Here is a 16,184-nt window from a genome sequence, read left to right on the forward strand (position 1 = left end):
TCCACCGGTGCAAGCTCAAAATTTAATGGTCTAAATGGACCTTAGCTCCTCGCAAACCATTAGCTGGTCTTTTTTTCAACACAGATACCTGCACATTATATGTGTTGGCAGGAGTGCTAGCGAACTACATTAAACTTGTTGCCACAACCAAAGTGAAACTTGGTAACAGTGATTGAAAAAAAAAACCAGCATTCCACAATATTGATTCAAGTCGTCTGGAAAAGTTGCTTAAGTTAATGAAGTAATGAAGTTTGTGAAGTGTTTCATGCTTCCAAGGCTTCTTCTCCAGTTGTGAAAGCTGTCTCCACTAGCTAAATAAGCGATGAGAATAAAAAAAGAACTTCAACATGCTCACAATACGTTGGCCATTTGCAAGTAAACAGCAGCCTTTTTGGGCGCGCAGGTTGCCTGGTGCAAATCTACTATGCCACAGTACTTGCGTTACCCAGTACCAGCCACTTTAAAATGCAATGTGTTCAGAGCCCTTTCCCTCTGTTTTTTTGCTTTGGAAACAGTTTACCATGTGTTCAGTAGGTGTCGAGAAAGGGGACAGAAAACACTGTGCACCAGTGATTTCTAATGTTTTGCTGGATGCAGCATACCGCACCGGATGCAGGTGAAGCCAGTGGAATTGCGGTGTCATGCAGGCGCTTGTCCTGGAAGCAGGGCATATGGTGGACTAACTAGTGCGTGCGATCAGTTAATATTGCTGCCGAAAAACTTTTCTTTGTGGTTTTTTTGCATTTTAGGAGGTCTCTACATGTCTGGTAAGCGCTTTTATGACAATCTGAACCCGTATACAATAGTGTTCTCTTACATCAAGTTTTTTCTCATTTACCAGTGTCCCCATTGCACGCCACTTATGTTAGCTACACTGTAGACACTGCAATGGAAAAATTCTGGACACCTCGAAACACTGCTTGGGTAGGTTATGGCACATCAGGCAGGCATGTTAGGGGAAGAAATGCCACACACCCGTGTAAACGAAGTGCTGCCGCAAAGTTGTGAAGCACCAACTTCCGGGACAAGGTTGGCTTCAGTCGAGGGTGCTCGATGTGCTGTCCATCCCCTGTAGTAGAGATCAGTGGTGTGGACCCTTTTATACTGGCTGTCTTTTCTGGTCGGAACCTTGGCAACAGCTTCCACCATACTTTTTTGAACCTGCAACATGTGCAGAGAAAGTCACATCACTGTGCGTTGATTGTATGGCTTTATTGTTCTACACATTCTATCAAATCATTAAAAAATACAGTTCGCACATTTTTACTACTGTATATAGACAGCCTAGTTGCTAGACACGCGAAACATTACCATCCCTCTGACAGAATGCAACAATAGAAGCATACACTGTAAAGCTAAACTAAAATTTAAATTGATGTGACACCGTATGAGCATTCAGTATGCTTACTGTATGCTCTAGCCCTGTGTCAAGTAAAAGTTAATCGTCAATCATTTATGGTGTATTTCTACTTATTCTGGGTCATCAAACTGTACAATCAATGTTCCAAGTTTACACATTGTTGGCTTTTGATTGCCTATGTGATCCGTTTCCTACTTACACATGCAGTAATCCCACTGTAATAAGGAAAAAGAGTTAGAAAAAGAAATGCCATGATAATCTTCCACACTTGCTGAGGGCAGGAACAATGGCCAATAGCATGTGGTTGAAGCTACATAAATACTCAGTTTTCACACAGCTTAATTGTTCAGCAAGTAATAAAGAGGTACACTGTGCGCCTCTGCATAACCAATAAAATCTGACTACTTGACACTGTACTAAGGCTGCTGCTTGATAGTGTTCAGCAGTTCGGCTTTGGTTTTCTGATATACAGAACTGTTTAGGTACCAGTAGTTTACTTTGCGATAAAATGGAACTTGGAGCACTGGTCATTTGCACATGAATAATGCGACAGCAAATATAACACAAGGATAGGAATATGGGTCTCTTAGAAAAAGTACATACACATTATGAATATAATGTGATGTGATGCCACAATGAAACAGAAAGCAACGCATAGAAGTGGACGGCACTTCCATGCCACCAAGGTTATTGGACAGACAGTACTTCAGAAGTGCCCGCAACACAGTCAAAGAAGGCAAAGCAGCATTTCTTTGCGTTCAACACAATGCATTGGCGGGCTAGTATGTGCGAATCCATAAATACTTTGTTTAGCGCAAAACAATGGACACAAGAAAGACGACCAGCACAAGGCGCTACTCTCAACTGACATCACTTTATTGCGTCACTCCTTTATAGATAGTAGAATCTAGAAGAACATGTGCAGTGAGCACCATGTGCAGGGACCACCAACAACCGATCACAAGAGCGCACTCATGCGACGGGATCCAAAAAACCATATTGAGCACTGCACAAGGTTAAAGAAGGCACACTAATGCACTGTGACCCCAATGACTGTATGAAGAAAGCTTCCAATAACTCTCGGGCGGTGGTATCACAGCACTTTTTCAGAATCATAGTATCACGAAACATGGCTTTGCACTTCCATATTTTACAATGTTGAGCCACATGGGAACCTGTGCCTGTTGGTATGGATCGCTTATGTTCGCAATGTTTCGTGATACTACGATATTGAAAAAGAGCCGTGATACCACCGCCAGAGAGTTATCGGAAGCTTTCTTCATACAGTCATTGGGGTCGCAGTGCATTAGTGCACTTTCTTTAACCTTGTACAGTGCTCAATATGGTTTTTTTTTTATTCTGTCGTATGAGTGTGCTCTTGTAATCAGATGTTGGTGGTTCCTGCACATGGTTTTCACAGCGCATGTTCTTCTAGATTCTGCTGTCTACAAAGGAGGGACGCAATAAAGTGATGTCAGTTGAGAGTAGCGCCTTGTTCTGTCGTCTTTCTTGTGTCCATTGTTTTGCGCTAAAAAAGCAATTATGTATTCCTTGTGTGTGTTTGAAGACAGCTCCACACGCAGTAGCGATTCCAGTATTGCTGCCCAGTGGTTTAGCTTGCCGCAGCTTGAAGTGCCACAAAATATAAGGAGAGAAACCTGCATTATAGTTTTGTTGCAAACAAGAATATAACGTGAAGTGCATTCTGAGGCCAGAAACTATAGAAAAACATTTCATGATGCACCACTGTGCAGGGTTTTATAGCAAAGTCAAATACATTTAGTGTAAATATCACACTATGATGGTACACAATGGTGGTAATCTGTAATAATATAAAAGGTGCCTTAATGTTACAACAAAAGTTGACATTACTTAATAATAGCCCTGTAAAATTTAGCATGCAGGGGCACCACCTGGTTAAACAATAGTGATGTAATGTCTATGTACACAAGTATTACCCATGCATTTCTGCCATTGTCCAAATGGCATAAATGAATGGGTAATACTTGTATACATAGATATTACATCTCTATTGTTTAACGAAGTGGGTAAACTATGTCTGCCTCATACAAGATTAGAATTAAACCATAAATTATATATAGTCACCCTAACAGTAACACCTCATTTGAACTTCACAGTAAGTAGACGTCACCTATTCAAAGTTTATATTGTCACGTGGTGGTGACGTAGAAGAACACAGTAGCAATACTGTGAACGAGAAAACTAACTTTTATTGGGCGAACTTGTGCCCACAAAACAGGCTACACTTATAGCACAACGAAAGCGGCGAACACAGTCGGCGATCGTCGGAAATCTGATCAGCGGGTCAAGCGCGTCGGCTTTTATACAGGATCGTCGAATGTTCCAGACTAATCGTTGGGACCCGCGTGCCTTCCACAAAGTTCTACACCATTCGAGTCAGGCGAATAAATCAGATAACAGAAGGTTCGTCGACAACAGACTGTGGATAGAAGCATCGATAACTTTCCAGAAACTTCGGATACATGCAAGCGCGTGCCGCGCTGTGCGATAAGATTTGTTAGGCGGCGAAACGTGGCCGCCCGATAAATATAAGTACACGTGTCAATACCCCCCTCTTAAAAAGCATCGTCCCGATGCTACAAATATAAGAGAGCGCCACACAAAAGGACACTTATTAAACATAAGTAACAAAACAACGAAAAGAAATCAAGTCAGTTACGCGAAGTCCCAAAGTTCGTCAACGCTGGTGGTACGGCTTGAGTCGCACAACGTGGACAATTTCAGGTCGTGAGCGACGCCGCTGTGACAGCGAAATGCCGTCTGGCACGACCTCATAGTCCAGTACGCCAATACGTCGGATGATCTTGTACGGTCCGAAATAGCGACGCAAGAGCTTCTCGCTCAGTCCTCGTCGGCGTATAGGGGTCCAAACCCAAACACGGTCACCGGGCTGGTACTCGATAAAGCGTCGTCGGAGGTTGTAGCGTCGGCTGTCGGTCCTCTGCTGGCTCTTGATCCGGAGGCGGGCGAGCTGTCGGGCTTCTTCAGCGCGCTGGAGATAGCTAGCGACGTCAACATTCTCTTCGTCAATGACGTGGGGCAGCATGGCGTCGAGCGTGGTCGTCGGGTTCCTGCCGTAAACCAGCTTAAACGGCGTGATCTGTGTTGTTTCTTGCACCGCCGTGTTGTAAGCGAAGGTTACATACGGCAGGACCGCGTCCCACGTCTTGTGCTCAACGTCGACGTACATCGCTAGCATGTCGGCGAGGGTCTTATTCAGGCGCTCCGTGAGACCATTAGTTTGCGGATGGTAGGCAGTTGTCCTCCTGTGGCTTGTCTGGCTATATTGCAGAATGGCTTGGGTGAGCTCTGCTGTAAAAGCCGTTCCTCTGTCGGTGATGAGGACTTCTGGGGCGCCATGTCGCAGCAGGATGTTCTCGACGAAAAATTTCGCCACCTCGGCTGCGCTGCCTTTCGGTAGAGCTTTTGTTTCAGCGAATCGGGTGAGATAGTCCGTCGCCACGACGATCCACTTATTCCCGGATGTTGACGTCGGAAACGGCCCCAACAAATCCATCCCAATCTGCTCGAATGGTCGACGAGGAGGTTCAATCGGCTGTAGTAACCCTGCTGGCCTTGTCGGTGGTGTCTTGCGTCGTTGACAGTCTCGGCATGTCTTGACGTAACGGGCGACGTCGGCGGTAAGACGCGGCCAGTAATACCTTTCATGTATCCTCGACAGCGTCCGGGAGAATCCGAGATGCCCAGCAGTGGGATCGTCGTGTAAGCCGTGCAGTACTTCTGGACGCAGCGCCGACGGAACAACAAGAAGGTAGTTGGCGCGGACTGGTGAAAAGTTTTTCTTCACGAGTAGGTTGTTTTGAAGCGTGAACGAAGATAATCCACGCTTAAATGCCCTAGGGACAACGTCGGTGTGCCCTTCCAAATACTCGACAAGGGCTTTTAGCTCCGGGTCCCCTCGTTGTTAATCAGCGAAGTCTTCCGCGCTTATTATTCCAAGGAAGGCGTCGTCGTCCTCGTTATCTTGCGGCGGCGGGTCAATGGGGGCGCGTGATAGGCAATCGGCATCTGAGTGTTTTCGACCGGACTTGTATGTTACAGTGATGTCGTATTCTTGTAGTCTGAGGCTCCACCGTGCCAGCCGTCCTGAAGGGTCCTTTAAGTTAGCTAGCCAACACAACGCGTGATAGTCGCTGACCACTCTGAATGGCCTGCCATATAGGTAGGGGCGAAATTTCGCTGTAGCCCAAACGATGGCTAGGCATTCCTTTTCCGTTGTGGAATAATTGCCTTCCGCTTTTGACAACAACCGGCTAGCGTAAGCTATCACGCGTTCATGTCCATCTTTTCTCTGCACTAGGACGGCACCGAGGCCTAGGCTACTGGCGTCAGTGTGGATTTCGGTATCGGCGAGCTCGTCGAAGTGCGCAAGTACGGGCGGCGACTGCATGCGTCGTTTGAGTTCTTCAAATGCGTCGGCCTGCGGCGTTTCCCACTTGAACTCGATGTCACATTTAGTTAGCTGTGTCAGCGGCTCAGCGATGCGTGAAAAGTCCTTGACAAATCGCCTGTAGTAGGCACACATGCCAAGAAATCTACGCACTGCCTTTTTGTCGGTGGGCTGCGGGAACTTTGCGATGGCAGCTGTCTTCTGCGGGTCGGGGCGGACTCCAGACTTACTGATGACGTGGCCTAGGAACAGAAGCTCATCGTAGGCGAAGCGGCACTTTTCTGGCTTCAGAGTGAGCCCTGATGACTTGATGGCCTCGAGTACCGTTGCGAGCCGCCTAAGGTGTTCGTCGAAATTTTCGGCGAAGACAACGACGTCATCCAAGTAAACGAGACAGGTCTGCCACTTCAATCCTGCTGAAACCGTGTCCATCACGCGCTGGAACGTTGCAGGCGCCGAGCACAGTCCAAATGGCATAACCTTGAACTCGTAGAGGCCGTCTGGGGTGATGAAGGCGGTCTTTTCGCGATCTCTTTCGTCGACTTCAATTTGCCAATAGCCAGACTTGAGGTCCATCGACGAGAAGTATTTAGCGTTGCAAAGCCGATCTAATGCGTCGTCTATCCGTGGGAGGGGGTATACATCCTTCTTCGTGATCTTGTTCAGTCGACGATAATCGACACAGAAACGTAGGGTTCCGTCCTTTTTCTTTACCAGGACAACAGGGGATGCCCACGGGCTTTTCGACGGCTGGATGATGTCGTCGCGCAGCATTTCGTCGACTTGTTCTCTTATAGCTTCACGTTCCCGCGTCGAAACTCGGTAAGGGCTCTGGCGTAGTGGTCGAGCGCATTCTTCGGTTATTATGCGATGCTTTGCGACTGGTGTTTGTCGAATCCTCGATGACGTCGAAAAGCAGCCTTTGTATCGTCGAAGCAGACTTCTGAGCTGTTGCTGCTTAATCACGGGGAGACTTGGACTTATGTCGAAGTCTGGCTCGGGAACTACGGTTGTCGGGGTAGATGCGATAGAATCCGAGAGGACAAAGGCATCGCTGGTTTCCACAATTTCCTCGATGTATGCGATCGTCGTGCCCTTGTTGATGTGCTTGAACTCCTTGCTGAAGTTTGTCAGCAACACTTTCGTGTTTCCTCCGTGCAGTCGAGCGATCCCTCTTGCGACGCAAATTTCACGGTCGAGCAGTAGACGTTGGTCGCCTTCGATGACACCTTCTACGTCAGCGGGTGTTTCGGTGCCGACCAAAATAACAATGCTGGAGCGAGGCGGGATGCTCACTTGATCTTCAAGCACACTCAAGGCGTGGTGACTACGAGGGATCTCCGGCGGTATTGCATGATCTTCCGACAGCGTTATTGACTTCGACTTCAGGTCGATGACTGCGCCGTGTTGGTTGAGGAAGTCCATGCCGAGAATGACGTCTCGTGAACACTGTTGGAGGATAACGAAGGTGACAGGGTAAGTCCGGTCGTGAATGGTAATTCTTGCCGTGCACATTCCTGTCGGCATAATCAGGTGTCCTCCAGCGGTCCGAATTTGAGGGCCTTCCCATGCAGTCTTAACCTTCTTCAACTGGACGGCGATGTGTCCACTCATTACGGAGTAATCGGCCCCTGTGTCGACTAAGGCAGTGACTGCGTGGCCGTCGAGAAGCACGTCGAGGTCGGTGGTTCTTTGTCTGGCGTTGCAGTTGGGTCTTGGCGTCGGATCACGGCTGCGTCGTGTTGATCTGAAGCTAGAACGTCGCGTCGTCAAGTCGTCTTTCGTCGGTGTAGTCTTGGCTTCCCGACTTCTTCGGGACGGCGGCGTGTCGTCATGAAGTCGTCGAGATGGTTTCTTCGTCGTTTTCGTCGGCGGCGGAGGATCTTCGTCAGTTCGACGAACAGCAACCGCACCTCCATCGGTTGCTGCTTTTAGTTTTCCGGATATGGGCTGACGGACCGGCCCCGGGCTGGGCCAGTGTATGGTCGGTGCTGCGGCGACAGGTAGCGGCCTGGTGACGGCGAACGGGAAGCTCGTCGAGGGCTCCACTGAGTGGCGGTCGTTCGCCAATCTGTGGCCGCGGCGCGTTAACGGCGAAACCTCGCAGTCCCATCTCCCGGTATGGGCATCGGCGGTAGATGTGCCCCGCTTCTCCGCAGTGGTAGCAGAGCGGGCGGTGGTCAGGAGCGCGCCAAATGTCCGTCTTCCTCGCGTAGGTCCGCTGGGCGACGGGTGGTCGTGCTGGCGCTGGCGGCGGCGGACGACGGAACTGCGGCGTGACAGGGCCCTGGCGCGGTCGCGGAGGGGGACCTTGACGGCGTGCGACGGCGGCGTAGGTCATCGCTTGCGGCTCAGGCTGGGGCGATACAGGGGCTACTCCAAGTTGTTGTTGGAGCTCTTCACGCACGGCGTCGGCAATCGAAGCCACTTGAGGCTGTGATGGTGGGAACAGCTTTTGTAGCTCCTCCCGCACGACCGCTCGGATAGCCTCGCGCAGGTCGTCGGTGGCCAGTGATTGAACTCCGGCGTAGTTCGTCGAGTTTGTGCGGCGGTCGAATTGCCGGTTTCGGATCTCGAGTGTCTTCTCGATGCTGGTGGCCTCGCGAAGAAACTCGTCCACGGTCTTCGGTGGGCTTCGTACCATTCCGGCAAAAAGTTCCTCCTTCACACCACGCATCAGCAGGCGGACTTTCTTCTCCTCGGGCATTTCAGGGTCGGCGTGGCGGAAGAGACGGCTCATTTCTTCCGTGTAGATCGCGGTCGTCTCATTAGGTAGCTGCACCCGGGTTTCTAATAGCGCTTGGGCTCGTTCTCGGCGTACGACGCTTGCGAACGTCTGCAGGAAGCCGCTTTGGAAAAGTTCCCAGGTCGTTAAGGTGGCTTCTCGGTTCTCGAACCACGTCCTGGCCGCGTCTTCCAAAGCGAAGAAGACATATCGCAGTTTGTCGTCGCTGTTCCAGTTGTTAAAGGTAGCGACTCTCTCGTACGTCTCGAGCCAGCTTTCCGGGTCCTCGAAAGTTTAACCGCGGAACGTCGGAGGCTCCCTGGGCTGCTGCAGCACGACGGGTGACGCTGGGGCTGCCATTGGGGTTGACGTGGTGGCCATCTTCCTAGTCGTCTCAGGCAAAAGTCCGTGCTCCGGGGGCAGTCCTTGCAGCCTGCGGCTACCTCGCTGGTTCTTGGCGACGTTGGTGTCTTCCGAGTGAGGGCTTGGGTCACGGCTTTGTGGGGGCGTCCGGTACATGAACGCAAAGCACCTCCACCAGATGTCACGTGGTGGTGACGTAGAAGAACACAGTAGCAATACTGTGAACGAGAAAACTAACTTTTATTGGGCGAACTTGTGCCCACAAAACAGGCTACACTTATAGCACAACGAAAGCGGCGAACACAGTCGGCGATCGTCGGAAATCTGATCAGCGGGTCAAGCGCGTCGGCTTTTATACGGGATCGTCGAATGTTCCAGACTAATCGTTGGGACCCGCGTGCCTTCCACAAAGTTCTACACCATTCGAGTCAGGCGAATAAATCAGATAACAGAAGGTTCGTCGACAACAGACTGTGGATAGAAGCATCGATAACTTTCCAGAAAATTCGGATACATGCAAGCGCGTGCCGCGCTGTGCGATAAGATTTGTTAGGCGGCGAAACGTGGCCGCCCGATAAATATAAGTACACGTGTCAATATGTTGAATGTAACGAACCCTCATTAGAGCAGCGCAGAGCATTCCTCACATTTCCTTACGTACTCAGAATTCAATCACCGCAACACATATGCTACAACATCGTCACACAGTGCAACTCACGCTTACACTACACAAATAAACCAAACATGATTAGGCCACTTGTACTGCGGCATGAGCAATAGTGTCGGGATTATGAAATTCCCCACGAAGTCCTCCAGGTTGCCAAGAAACCAGAATGGTTGGCCCCGTGGTACGATTTCACGCAGTTGTGCGACTGGACATTAACACATTTAAGGAAAAGAGACGCTCCTCACGACCACATTATACAAGAATTCCGTGCTCTTCAGGACCAATATCAAAATCACATGCAATTCTACACTGATGGGTCCAAAACAAAAGAACACGTGGGTGTAGGGGCCGTAACAGAAAATTGGGAAAGAAGTATTCGTCTACCAAAACATGCCTCTGTTTTCACTGCTGAAGTTTACACTGTATGGGTTGTAGTTAAAAAGATTATAACTGGCAAGCACAAAAACACAGTCATTTACACTGATTCCTTAAGTACACTGAAGGCTCTAAACCTAAAATATGAGTGTGAACCCCTGTTAGGGGACATACTAAACATGGTCGCGCTTAACAAATATGGGAGATCAATCCACTTCTGCTGGGTACCAAGTCATGTTGGGATACTGGGTAACGAAGCAGCCGATAGATATGCATCGATGGCAGCGAACAAAGAGATAACAAACACAACACTTCCATACAAAGATAGCATCCACGCGATTAGAAAAGCCTTAACAGCGAAATGGCAACGCGAATGGGACCATTGTGCTGACAACAAACTACATCTCACGAAACCCATAGTTGGCGAGTGGAAGTCATGCTACCATCAGGAGCGGTTCATCAATGTAGTTTTATGCCGACTACGCATTGGGCACACACACCTCACACACAATTACTTACTTACGAAAGAAGACACACCAACATGCGAGAAATGTCAACAGCCACAAACAGTTATGCACATATTACTCACATGTACGCAGACTGAAACACACAGACGAACACTTTTGCACAAATTATGTCAACTACACATACCTTTACACCCTGCTCTAATTTTAGGTGATGATCCGCTAGTCCCATTATGTGACGTTCGTAAATTTGTAGACGACACTGGATTTTTACATAAAATATAGATTATTAACAAAGCCTTTTCCTTCATTAACTGGATTTTAAAACACCTCATTTTTGGCGCAGCATAGCCTTAGCCGCTTTTGCGCCATTAAACCCCATTTAACTAACTAAGTAAGGAGACGCCTGTTGATGCCAGCCTCCCCCATTGCTAAACTCTGCTGCATGCTTTACAGAGAAATTATAGTGGTATCACTAAACTCTGAAGCTATTCAGGACTGCAGCATTGTAGAAGACATCTACAAATGTCCCATTTCATATGTAACAGCCTGAATTGCTTGCACATCTTACCAAGTGCAAATTAAAATTACTTCTCCTTGTTTAGCATTTTTGCCTGCTAGACCACAATCCAATGTCATCAATATATTAGCATATTACCTCAAAGAACCTAATTTGGCTTATAGATGAACACGTTCGCATACTGCCACAGCTACACTCTGTCATATGCGTTGCAATCATAAAGGAGTGCTTGTCCACCAGCACTCCAATGTCACTAACAGTGGTCACCTACACAGCTTGATTCAGGTGGCAGGTGGCAGTCATGATTCAGGTGGCAAATAGCTAAGAGAAAAAAAAATCCACTCACTTTGAGAGCTACAATACTGCGATAACTTGAGAGAGATGGACCCATTGCAGGCAGCAGACCTCTTCTCAGCTCCAGCACAACAGCAACTTGCCTTTCAGTAAAAGAAAAGGATAGATTAGTAATGATAAGTTACCTTGTTTTTGCTGAGTATCAATACAATCTGACTTTCATGCATATCCACTCTCCGCTTTAGTAATACAAGTGAATTATTCGTAAAATAAAAGAGTCAATGATGATACCATTCGCTTCTCTCGTATGTCCAATTTTTTTCGCACTGATACCCCGTTTACTGCTTGCTTACTGACACGAATGCCTTGACTGCCCAGACATCATTCGAAGCAACACGTCTTGCTGCACTGCAAAAAGTTGCACCGAGGAAACACAGCAGAGCAGCCAGAGCAATGAACTTTTTTTTTTCTGGTCACAATTAAAACGTGCACCCAAGCAAGAAAGTAACGATCACAGGTAGTGAGCGACTGCTATTGCCTCGAACGTTTATTTCCGTATTTTAACAGAAGTTCTTGTATCGGATACAGTATGCTCTCAAGCCAATACAAGCGTCAATACAAGTGCGCAACTGAACGCAGTTTTATTCTACGCTTTTAACGCGAGTGAGCAAAAGGTTAGAAGTACCTCACAGAAATTGCGATCGAGCCGATCGCGCTACGACTGGAATCGATCTGAAAAGATAGGGTGATCCCTTTCCCCATTCATGCGTCAGTTTTGCCCTAAGACGTTGCATAGTGGTCTTTTGGAACAACATTTCTGTTCGCGACACCGGCTTAGCACACATCACTTTAACACCTACGTTATGCAAACCAAATAAGATTAAAATGGACTTACCTCATGAGCAAGTTACGAGTGCGCGTAGACTGTTGAACACCCGTTGAGAGCAAGCAGGATATATCCGTGTCCAAGCGCATACGTGCACCCAAACACAGGACAACTTCTTCGATGCCGCAGCGTGCAGAGTTTTGTACACGAAGTGAAAGACATCCAGCGCAAATATCTCCGCGCGATGACGGCAAATGACGAGCGCACAAGCGTACAAAACACAGCGACAAATTCGGAACTTTGCCAATTCGAACGTGCCGAGACCCAAGCAGCGTAACCATCCATCGTTTCTGTCCTTCGCTCCCGATGCTTCAATCTCTCTTCCTTGGAGTCTTGCTTCACTCTTGAGTACAAATCAAGAGATATTTACGGCAAATTAACAACTTTTACAACACGACACGAAACATTCCGGCTGACTACACATGTGCAGCTCCGTCTGCCACTCCTAACGGACGCGCAGCGCGCGCTGCCCCCTGGTGCCGCACTCTGTGAGCGCGGAACAGAATCGGTTTCGTTTTCGCATTTGTGCTCTAGTTACTGTATCGTATCAGTTCAACGAGCACAAGCTATCTTGGCACGCTGGAACGACACGTGCCTTTCCTTGCCCTCTATTTCCACTACCCCCTTTCCCTCGCTCTGGTATAAAATGCCCAGCGCAATAAACATAACAGTTCACTGTTGTCTTGAAACGCCTGCTGTTGGTTTCTTCGACCGGGACCCGGTCGATACAGTTACTGGAACTGCAATATAATTGCTTGACGAATTCTAAAAGAGGAGAACACTTTCTCTCCCACAAGTTAGTGCGTTTTATACAAAGGGAGAGAGAATGTAAGAAGCAGAAAGGCAGGGAGGTCAACCAAAGCGTTCGCTACTGGGGATAGCTAACCCCTGTGCTGCAATGAAGTGCAAAGCAATGCACTGCGATGCGTCCATAATCTCTAGTATAGAGATAATTTGGGCTGGTTGGTGCATGTAATGAACGGGTAAATAATGAGTTGTGTCATAACATTACCCATATATAAAGCACATGGAACTAATGGTGTTGCATTCTAGGTCAAAAAGAAATAAAGCTTGAATCGTTACATCTCGGCACTGGGCATTCTTTCTTTCCGTATTATTTTTTTCTTCTTTTTGACAGTACACACAGTACTAGCACGGTAATAGGTCCTTCATCTTCAGTCACCTTCCAGTAGTTTACACACATGTCGGTGCATGTTCGCGTTTTTTATTCTACCGTACAAGAACGAGCGCGCTTATACCGGTCTTGGTTCAAGATGAAGCGCCATATGTTTGCGATTACATCTTATCGCAAGAATTAACACATGAACACTGAAGATTATGCGTAATCGATTTGTCTCAATGAATGGGCAGTTATTGTCAGAGACGAGATATTTTGTAAATATTATGGGAATGAGTTAAACCAACTACATTGCAGTTTAGCAATGCCCTTTGACACTTGGGTTAATTGCTTGCCGCATTCGAAAATTTCATCCGACCGTTGTACTTGGATCTATAGGCCGCCAGCCCCCTTCGAGACCATTTGTTGCAAAATGTAAATGCCGTTACGGTCATTATACCACTCCCTGCGTTTCGGTACTGATTTAGAATGCACACAATTTTTGGCGTATACAGAGCACCAATCTCATTCCCAGTGCACCAGCACCTGAATGCTGCAAGCTTGTTTACGTATGCACGTATGTCCACGGCTCTTCGTTCACTTAAACATATATGCTGTGTTACTAACTACAAAGCGCTTCATTTGAGAACATTGCGAGGACACGCATATATTTGCGCATATGATCAGCGAGGCCCATATGCGCGGCAAACTGCGACCGCAATAGAAGATGCGTATATATATTTATACGATCTGTTATTGCAGCTTTTAGTAGAAGGCTAGCTCTCACATTTTGTACGCATCTTCATAATGCGTACAGTTTGCGTGTTCAATAAAATATTGTTAGCTGAAACTTTACGAGTACGAGCGCTCATTCAGACAGCTTAAGTTTTCTCACAATAATACGGATGTTCGCATAACAAAAATACGGAATTCCGTCTGTTTCGTCCAAAACAGTGTATAGCCGTACATATGATTACAGTGAAAATGTCCGTGAAGCTGAAAACGGAGAGCACTTTTCGTATATTAACGGCAGATTTTGCCGTATTTTTGAAATATGACATAGTTTCCGTATTTTTACACTGCAGTTCTCCGTATAATGACGGAAATCCTCCGTATAATTACGGAAATTTTTTACAGTGTAGTTAATGAAATGGGGCGGTAGTTTAAGGGGGAGTCATTGTTACCTGCTTTGAGTACTGGAAGGACCTTTCCCACTTTCCACTCAACCGGTAATGTACCTGTAGACAATGATTGCGTGAACAACAGAGTGAAACATGCCGCGGATGTATGCTTAGTATTCATTAGGATCTTTGAGTTAATTTCGTCTACACCAGAAGAAGTACATAATTTCTTTTTTTCAATGATTGATAGTATACCGTCTACCGAAAATACAATGGGTGGCATATGTGATGTTATGTTAGTAGGTAGTGGAAAGTCTGGAGTGGTAGTTTCTTTTGTAAACACGGAAAAAAATGCTGTGTTGAATATATCAGCGCACTCGGCGTCCGTGGCGGTGTCGCCTGCTGCATTTGTCACGCTGGTGGTACGAGCTTCTTGGGGATTTAAAATGCGCCAGAACTGCCGAGGATATTGAGTAAGTAGTGGGGCAGGTCGACGTTATAAAAAGATTTTTTAGCAGTGCGAAGGCCACTCAGGAAAAAGATTTTTTGTTTTATGAAAGGTGAACTTCACTATTATGGGGCTGTTACGATTAGCTGCACGATTGCACAAGCGGTGCGCGCGCTCGATTTCTTTGGGGTCAAGCGTGATGCTCATACGTTTGCGACAGTGGTCAATGATTATATGCTCCGATTGCGCGAACGACTGTGACCCTGAAGATTCATCAATACCATAAAAAATTAGATTGTTGCGCCGAGAATGATTCTCGGCATCATCAAGACGCGCTTCCAGCCTGTGCATTGTGTGTGCTGCGCGGGCAGCATCATTCTTCACGTTTTCTGTATCAGAACGCAAGGGGATTAGGTTTTGGTAGAGGGTCTCCAGGTTCGCCATGCGCACGCTCAGATCGGATATTGCTTTGTCAGTTGTTAGTAACTGAGACTTGATGCCTTGAATCTCGGTGATCAGTTGCGATTGACCTGCGGATAGGCTCTTAAGTTCCTTTAGTACGGCTTGACTATCGGGTCCACGGTTAGTTTCGATGTCACCCGCCAGCAACAATAAAGAGCGAATAACATCACAACACTGAACAACAATGGAAAGGCAGCAATGTGGGCCCGGCAGCTGCAGTAGAAAGTAATTACTTGAACGCTTCGTGCAAAGACTGTATGATTTACTAACCTGCATGTAGAACATCAGCGGATTAGCGTGCTGTGTTGAAGCACAGCAGCCGGGCCCACAAAACGCCTCTGTGCGCGCCTGCTCTTCTATAACTGATGGCCGAATTGATGTTGATGGCGATAGGTATTCCGGCCGCAAGTCGAGTGACGCTGCCGGGAGCAGTGGCGCTGCCGGACACAAGAACGGTGTCAACGGTCTGGAAGTGATGCTGGCATTCATTGGGTAGTAGAAAACAGTTGTGTCGTAGTCGACATGCCAGGCAGGATGCGGTTGGGGTACGTCAAGAAAAACCATCGCCAGGGCAGGGAACAGAACATGGATCTTCGTGGGAAGTGACATCTGCATGTAGAACATCAGCGGATTAGCGTGCTCTGTTGAAGCACAGCAGCCGGGCCCATTGTTCTACTTACACAATCGCGCGCGTCCCAGTGAAATCCGTTGTATCATATAGGTAATTAGGCATAACCCTAGAGTATCATACAATTATTACGTGCGGGAACTCTGGCGTTAGTGCCCATGGGACCTGCAATGCGAATGGTTTCATCATCATCATCATCATCATCATCATCAGTCTGGTTACGCCCACTGCAGGGCAAAGGCCTCTCCCATACTTCTCCAACTACCCCGGTCATGTACTAATTCTGGCCATGTTGTCCCTG

The 16,184-nt window shown here is 47.5% G+C and overlaps 1 long non-coding RNA gene across 1 annotated transcript; it reads right to left on the bottom strand.

The window, feature by feature from the left end:
• Window positions 1–727: 727 nt before the first annotated feature.
• On the bottom strand, window positions 728–12,527 carry LOC140219240 (uncharacterized). The gene is made up of 3 exons (XR_011895375.1): window positions 12,117–12,527; window positions 11,274–11,364; window positions 728–1,161 (listed from the first exon to the last, which is right to left on the bottom strand). It is a non-coding gene; the product is annotated as an uncharacterized lncRNA (long non-coding RNA).
• Window positions 12,528–16,184: the final 3,657 nt, after the last annotated feature.

The sequence above is a fragment of the Dermacentor andersoni genome, chromosome 7 (assembly GCF_023375885.2).
Source record: "Dermacentor andersoni chromosome 7, qqDerAnde1_hic_scaffold, whole genome shotgun sequence".
NCBI lineage: Eukaryota > Metazoa > Arthropoda > Arachnida > Ixodida > Ixodidae > Dermacentor > Dermacentor andersoni.